Source organism: Heloderma suspectum, chromosome 2 (assembly GCF_057233095.1).
Source record: "Heloderma suspectum isolate Gila_16-S chromosome 2, 16-S_ref, whole genome shotgun sequence".
NCBI lineage: Eukaryota > Metazoa > Chordata > Lepidosauria > Squamata > Helodermatidae > Heloderma > Heloderma suspectum.
Window position 1 is genome coordinate 312592816 of NC_139459.1, and position 9097 is coordinate 312601912.

The following is a 9097-nucleotide window of genomic DNA, read 5'->3' on the forward strand; positions in this document are numbered from 1 at the left end:
ACATAAAAATTACTAGCCTGGAGACATTTTTACTGGTTCACCTTCCTATGCATGCCAATGTAAGTCATTTCTGACACAGCTTGCAAAAATAATAATCCAGTCTCTTCCAATTTCGTTTCTCATTTTTTGAAAGTTAAAAAATACCATTAATTTTGGGTACTAATCAAATATTGCCCCTGTATTTCATAACACATGCACAGCTTGTGCACAGGTGCAGCATACACACACGAATACACAAATACACATGCGGGGGGCGGGGGCACCAAAACTTTCCCTTCAACTGAAAACCCAAATGTCAACTCTGAAATTGATATTTTTAGTCTTAATTAATATTTCTATTATCAATAGGAATAAATAATAAAAATTGAGATGGATGTTAAATAAGTTAGAACAAAAAGGTTTTGAACAACAGAAATAGCACTCCCTTTAGGTGCTACAAAACTCTTGGAAAAAAAAGAGGTTTATAATAATTAAATGGTGTCCCTGTGACAGTCTTTGGTCTCTCCAGAATGACTGAATATCTGGTCCCTGTTTTCAGTCAGATGAAAGATAAGGAATAAGATAGAAGAAAATAAAAGGGAAACAAGAGGTCGGAAGAAGGAAGTGGCAGGAGGGATAACCTTTTTTGTGTCAACTGGGCAAGGACTCAGATTACCAGGTTACAGCAATTAATGCTTCGGGGCAATAGTATTATAGTCAAAGTATTCTAGAAAGGCATCCCATGTGTCCTTAAATTTGTGCGATGTATTTGTCACTTCAGATCCCCCAGTTCAAGGAGATCCACTACCCAAACATCAATAGCCCCATTTGGACAGTCTGCTCTACGTGATTATGATATCATCTGATCTTCCCTCTTCAGGCCTTTCCCCCTAAAGCTCTGGGTAAGAGGCAAGAAGGCATTGCAGAGCTGGGTCCAGCAGGTGCTGTCCTGCTCTCTAATTCTACATGCTTGGAGCAGAATGCCTCAACAGGCCTATGTGGGATTTTGAAGCCCTTAAAACAGACACTTAATGCAATCCTATATATGTCTACTGAAAAATAAGCCCCATTGTGTTCAATGGGACGCCCAGGTAAGGGCGTGTAGCAGGTGTAGGCAACTTTTTTGTCCCCCAAGGGCTAAATGTTGTAGTGGATCAAGGGTCACATGCTCCTAGGTGCAGCCTTCTCTCTCTCTCTCTCTCTCTCTCGCACACACATACACACACTTGTACTCACTGTCACGCAAACATACCCACTCACCCTCCCCCACCCCACCCCTACTTCCACCTATCTCAGTGCATGGGGGTTGCGCTTCCAAAGTGTTGCATTTCCATCATGCGCTTTCCCCCTCCAGCTGGTGCTGGGAAGAGATGAGAAGTATTCCAATGGCTGTATTCCTCAGCTGTTTCTAGTGCCAGTCCGCAGAGAGGTATGGGATGGGATCTCAGCAATCTTGCTGCATGTCTCTCCACTGCTGCCCAGCTGATTGGCACGAATCATCTTTTGGGGGGAGGTGGGAAGCTGAATCAGCTACAAAGAGGAGGAGGGGCCCATGGGCTGCATGGAAGTCAGCCAAGGAATGCAGGCTGCCCGTATGTGGTGTATAGCATTGCAGTAAACCTACACCCACCCATCTGGAAGTAAGGCCCATTGAACTCAACGGGATTTACTTCTCAGTAAACATCCATTGGTTTGCATCATTAGTAAGTAAAGCAGCATGTTGAATTCATGCAAGATGTGTCCAACCTACAGCAACAAAAACCCAAAGCTGCTAGCCTGGATCCAATTCTTGCTACAGGTAAATAACTGTTTTCAAGCCTTCGGTGCCGGCAGGTCCCTTGCAAGATGGATTTTTTATTGCTACTGCTATCCAACCAATGGCTGATTAGATTACCCTAAGTGGTGCCTCCAGTCTGAACTCCAATATAAAACTACTAGCATATATTAGCTTGTGTTTGCATCAGTGACACACAATTACTGTAATATTCATTAAGGCAATATTCAATCAGATTAAACTCTTACATAGAGTTTATTTTATAAATTTTATTTTCTACCATTTACAGATAAAAGACTTCCCATGTATATAGTGTGGACCTTTCATATTTTGAAGGTGCTTGATCTGATAGTTATGTTTGTTCTTTTCTAATTACGATTACTAGCTTAGTTTTCACTCCACAGCCCCAAGTAAAATGAAATATAGAACAAAAATCATCAAGATTTGCAGTCTAGCAGGCAGTACAATGTCAGTCACAGACAAAACCATCATATTTTCATGTTTAAGAACTGCCTTTTACCACATCATTTAGACAACATAATATATTCTGATGACTAGAAATATGCAATGTGGGCTTACATTCCAGGTATTTTACCATGTCTTCTAACCAGAGCATATAGAAACAAAAGCAAAAGTGATGTTTTCCTCTTTAAACATGTACATACAGCACAATTGTGATGAACCAAACCTCCCTTCACCCCAGTTCTTCTATCTGGAAAGGCCAAGCCCAAGAAGTGATTGACCTCAAATTGTACATCTTTGCACATTCAAGGCTTTACCTCCCCACACCCATGATTCAGCTTATGTTAAAAGAGGAGCTATAGAAATAACCTGGAGGATGCATCATAACCTGGAGGAGGCTATTGGTTAGAAAGTCTGAATTTCCCTTTCTGGGAGCTGCCCAGTTGCCGTAGAAATATGTTTGGTCTTTCAGATTTACTTTGGGTAGCAAAGAGGCAAACCTGCCTAAGCTATACCATGGTGCCCCAGGTGAAGGCTTCATTTCTCTCCCCACCACCACCAGCCAGCCCCGCCCTGCCCCCCCGCCCCCCCAAAGTGAGTTATTCTTAGAATCCTGATAAGTGAATGCTCATGAGCTAGTTTGATGTTTCATTTTATTTTAAAGGTAACTGGCTTATTTCTGAACTTTTCTCTGCTTGGTTCTTTAATAAATATTTTGAACTGGGCTGGAGTTGATTTGATTCTCTTGCCTATTCTGAGTTTGGCTTCACCCATGTGCTGGACTGCTTGGCAAACATGCTAAGTAATTGATAAGGAGATTAAGGGAGCAATCATATGGCCGCTAGTCAGCGGCTAGATGGCCATTGGATATCATATGTCAGTTTCTGGGAACCGACCTTGGAGCCCGCACTCAGAACAGTTTGGAAGAGGAGCGTGGAGTGGCGAAAACAGGACGTTCCAGGGTGGGGAAGGTGGAAATGCCGGTATGACACATCCAGTGTGTCGTCTGGCAGCCGCTTCCCCCACTCTGCCTTCCCATGGCTAGACAGCCAAAATCGGCTGTCTAGCTGCAAATGCAGGGTGCCTGAAGCACAGAGGAGATGATTCCCTCCGTGCTTCTCCTGTCCCGCATTGGATAGGCGGTTGCCTCCGAGTTCGGAGGTGGCCGCCTATCCCCATAGGATTGTGCCCTAAAGGAAGCCCTGAAAAGCTTCTATCCAGTTCCATATATAAAAGCCAAAAGCCTGTCTTCTCAGGTGAGCAAGCTCAGGGATACTAAAAAATGCATGTGAGTGGCAGTGGTGCTACCTCTGATATAGACAAAGGGATTTCATGCACCCTGCCCTACCTCACAAGGTTGGAGGTGCAGACATACTGGTTTTCCACAACTAACTTATATACATTTACTCAGAAATAGCACATATGAGCCCTGTACCCAATATCTCTGTTTCAGGTAGAAACCGTCATACTTGATATTGAGCAGGCATTTTGTGTGCCAAATGCTAAAGGGACTGACTATACGATCATTGTCCAATTTACAAAAGTCTCCACAAAGAATTATATCCTGCATTTGGCAAGAGAGGGTGGAAGTCTTTCCTGGAAACAAGATAAAGTTATGTTATTTCCAGATTATATCAAAGAGGTGGCAAATAAAAGAAGGCAATTTATCAAAGTGAAAAATATGGCAAAACAAATGAACTTACAATATTACTTAAAATATCCTGCTACACTTTGTATTGTGTCTGAAGGTCAGATGAAGACGTTTCTAAATCATGAAATGGCAGAGGCATGGCTGAACGTAAAAATGCGTGAGATTTTTGTTACAGCCCCATGAACTGGAATCTTTAAACAAGTTTTGTTAACTGCTTGCATTTAGTCTACATGATCCAGGCTAGGTCAGAAGATAAATTATTATACATATATTCATTTATTCTCTTCCATCTTTCTTTTTTTTTCTTGCTTTTCTTTATATTTTTTATTTCAGAGTAGATATGGTATGCTGTTTTAGGTTTATTGTTTGGGGGTAATTGTGCACATGCATTTATATGTCTAGTATAGAATATATTGCGGATTGCTGAGGGTTTATTTTGGGTTTTATTATTATATAACACTATATTTCTTTTGATTATTATTATTGTTAATAATAATAATAATAATAATAATAATAATAATAATATAGGCTGCTGGGAGTGAACTGTAGACCTGTTTCTTTGATGTAGGATTGATGATGTGATGTTGAGGTGTGGGGTTGTTTATTAACTGTAAGATTGTTAAGGTTATAGATACAGTTTTTAAAATAGAATGGCATCGGAGGCCAGGGGGTACTGGAGTTTAAACTTGATTCTTTAAAGGGGAGGAAGAGGGAGGGGGGGAAAGAGGAAATAATCTTCTTTTCTTTTTCTTTACTTCCTTTCCTCCTCTTTTCCTTTTTTTTTTTTTCCTTTTCTTTTTGTTATTGTGGTGTCCTCATCAGAATATTGTATTGCTGGGAAACTGTAGTATTGATCAGGCTGTTGGTATTGTTTATTTCATTTATAAAGATAAAATAAATAAAAATATAGTAAAAAAGAAAGAAAAGAAACCATCACATGTTCACAGCAAAAGTCTGAAGTGGAATTTGAAGCACATTTCAGTGAATGTGTTAAGATTCTTCCACACAGTCAGGAACCCTAACTGTGTAACAGCAAGAGTCAAGGTACATTTACCTAAATATACTTTGAGTCCAGAGCTTCGCACAAAATGCATGAAGGTCTCTATACTGGACAGGGACATTGGGGTGGCCCTACAGCCCCGTGCATGTATTCTCTAGGAACATCTGAATGGGTCTATGTATATTGTACATACAAGAACGTATGGAAAATATGTATATACTAATGCGTTGTATGAAGAGGGCCCTTGGACAACACAGCCCCAATGTGAATCCTCTCTCAGTGAGTCTTCTCACTGCCATTGTCAACTCTTGCTTGCTTGACAGGCAGAGAACCAGTGAGTAACTAGGCAGTGGCATCTTCTGCTCCTCCGTCTCACCACCACTTTTGTCTGGGCCAGAGCAAGAGGCAGGTAAACCAGGAGGTTGCAGTGGTGAAGAGGAGGAGGAACTCCATCAGGCTCTTGTCAATGGACACCTGCTGGGGTGTGAGCCCTTGGCAGGTGCCCAACCATTCCTACCCTTGACACCAGCTTTGGGTAGAAACTAGAAACATTGTCTAAAGCCTGGTTAATTATTTGAATGCATTATTCTATATCTTCAAGCTGTTAGATAAATGGATACCAGTGTGTGCATATGTATCTGTCTGTGGAAACCAATTTTTGTGGGAAATCAGAGGGCTTCCCATTATTTTTGATTATCTACTAATCTTCAGGATCTTCTTCTGTTAACCAGGGTGTGTGGTATGGCTATGTCATTCACAAAGAATGTGATCCACTTGGAACTACTCGTCAGCAGCCCTACTGAAGAAAATGGTTGTTATACCAAAGCAAAGTTCTGTGGTCTCGCACAAGTTTCATTCATTCGCTGTGTTTGTGTAGTACCAGCTGCAAGTGGATGGTGCTTGTTGTTGTTAAAAAGAATAGAATCAGCTGTAACTTTCTAGGCAACTGCTGCAGCAAAATGCCATAAATCTAATCAGATAAAAAAGACCTGGTAAACAAGATCCTGAAAGTAATAATAGCAATTGCATTACATGACATCAGATGTACACATAAGATGGCTAGAATGGATTACACACTGATTTTGAGTTTTAGAGCTTTCCAATGACTGATATGAAATAAAAGGCTCTGTATCAGAGTGCCAGCTCTGTAGCACATATATTTTGTTGTGATGGTGCTAAAAAGTAATAACCTTAAATGTTGCATTGAAAAAGGAATGAAATGGATTCGGGTAAAAAGGCTAGGTACAGTTCTTCTGAGACTACTTTTAGTCCAATTGTTTTCCTTAATTTGGCTTGTCTGCACTTCTGTTGTGGTGTGCACTATCCTCCGCATTTCCTCAGGCATGATAGCCCTGCCCAGGGGTGTGTCTTCTTTCACCTAACTGAGCCGGGTCAAGGGGTGTTTCCCCAATGTTTCCACTGCTTGTGTTTCCCTGCTGTTTCCACCATTTCAGGGCTGGCTGTCAGAGTTCTGTGCTACCTCATGGCATTTACTTCACCTTGCCTACCACTAAACTCTGGTGGCCATCCTTGCAAAGCTCCAGGCAGCCCAACAGCAATCCCCCCATCTTGCTATCTCACTATGTCACTATCATGCATTTGTCCAGCGATATCTATTCGCCCTATCTCACTATGCCACTATCGAGATAGGGGGTATAGGTATTGCTGGACAAATGCATGGTAGTGACCCAGTGATATTCAAAACCCCTTTTTAGGTGTGATTTGCTTAACTCCTTCCTTTCAGGATGGGGAATTTCTTCCATTTCACTCTGCCACTACTACAGAATTCTCTATCATGCAATTTCTGTGTTGCACAATTGCATGATAGAGCAATTGCATGATAGAGGCATAGTGAGACAGAAGAAATAACCCAACCTGAAGGGAAGGACTTAAACAAATCACACTTACAAAGGGGTTTCGAATGTCACTGAGTCACTATCATGCATCTGTCTATCAATACCTATACCTCCCATCTCATGATGCCGCTATCATGTGATAGTGGCATACTTGGATAGCGAGATAGGGGGTATAGGTGTTGCTGGACAAAGTGCAATAGTGACAAAGTGAAATAGTGGTGTTAGGGGAAGAAATTAAAAAAAATTGGCAGAATTGGGCATAGCTTGGGGAAGCAGGTGTCTCCTCAGAAGTAACCCCCATTGTGGTCAATGAGGCTTGTTCCCTAAATATCCATGCTGTGAGTCTTTACTGTTTGCTTTATTGAAAAGAAGTATTTAATGGGGGGAAGGAAGTAATTAATGTGGGGGGAAGAGAGAGAAAGAGAATGGTTTTTGGCAAGACTATAGCACAGGAGGAGACCTCCCAAGATTGTATGGATTAACAAAGGATCTGCAGCTGTGTTTCTTTACTGTTCACTTTGCTGGTGTAAGGAAGTAATGAATTCTAAGCTTCGATCCATCACATTACAGGAGTATCAGGAGAAAGGAAAGCCTGGCCAGGGGGTGAGGGGGAGCTTCTCTTATTGGTTGAGCAGCCCTTGACAGTCTGAAGATGTTTACTCCAATTCCCCCCCCCATCCCACCCCACAGTATGTTCTCATAGATCATAGAATCATAGAGTTGGAAGGGGCCTATAAGACCATCAAGTCCAACCCCCCGCTCAGTGCGGGAAGCCTGATTCCCAGGCGGTCTCCCATGCAAGTACGAACCAGGGCTGACTAGGGATGGGGGAGAATTTCTCCCTGAAACTTCGCGGGGCCGAGTGCCAACGCATTCGGTCCTCCGAAGGTTCGGGGAGAAATTCTCCACCCCGCCCCCCCCCGGATGGGACTTACCTTTCACAAATGTCACTCCCGGCGGCGGGTCCCGGCGGTGGTTCGGCAGGTCTTCGTCAGGGGCGGGGGCGGCAGCCGCCGCCGCCGTTACAAGAAAAGTTAAAAAAAAAAACCGCCCCTGTGATAGGCTACGTAACGATTAACGCAGCCTATCACGGCTAGATTTGCAAAGTCAGCCGTGATAGGCTATGTTAATCGTCACGTAGCCTATCACGGGTGACTTAAAAAAAAAAGCGCATACGCTAATGGCGGCCCCCATAGGGCGCTGCCATTCGCGTACCTTATTTGGTCCCTGTAGTCTACATAAAGATTTACGTAGACTATGGCGAAAATAAGGGCAACGCAAATAGCGTTGCCCTTATTTTCGCCGTAGTCTATGTAAATCTTTACGTAGACTACAGGGACCAAATAAGGAACGCAAATGGCGGCTCCCTATGGGGGCCGCCATTTGCGTACGCGCTTTTTTTTTTCCCAAAGTCACCCGTGATAGGCTACGTGACGATTAACGTAGCCTATCATGGCTGACTTTGGAGATCTAGCCATGATAGGCTACGTAAATTGTTACGTAGCCTATCACGGGGCTTTTTTTTTTTCTTTTGAAGTTCGCGGCCGGGGAGACGGGGCACTTCTCCCCGGCCTGAATTTCAGCCGGGCGAGGCGGGAAGCCTCCCCCCCCCGGCCTGAACTTTGGGGGGAGAAGCGAAGAGCCTCCCCCCCCCACGAAGCAAGCTGCGAGACCAGGTAAGTGACTTTCGTACATCCCTAGGGCTGACCCTGCTTAGCTTCCAAGATCAGACAAGATCAGGCACATCCAGCACAACTTTTACTGGTGCAGTACAATCACTCATGGATCCCTGCACAGACCAAAGCACACCAAAGCCAATTCCTTGAAAAAAATCTGGGTAATCCTCTATTCGCTTCTCCTTCTGTTGTTGTGGACAAACCCCCCTGGTTTAACTTTATACAGATTATCTCCTCACACTGTTTTGGCTCATTTACTTGGCAGATTAGGTAGCCACTCCTTCCAATTGGTTCAGCCATGACTACATGCAATATCACACTAACCCAGAACCTACCCTAGATACCAACAATTTGATCCTGAGCCTGGACCTGGTTAGAAGGAGAGTTTTGTATTCTTTCTGGAATATGATATCCCCAGTAAGAGGCACTATGTGCAACTGCCTAGTGAGGGGGTGGGTGGGAATTATTTAATTGAATGTATTAATGTGCTCTGTCCCTCAGGCAAATGTCATATCCCCTGCCTCTGTTGTGAATAGCTTAACCTGAGCTCCTATTTACAAAAAAGCAAATAGAAACATCCCCATGGCTTCCTACTTACTCAGCTATGCCATGCTTTTAAATACTTTTAAAATGCTTTTAAAGTGTGTGTGTGTGTGTGTGTGTGTGTGTGTTGGACAATGCTTTTAGGTTGTTTATTTG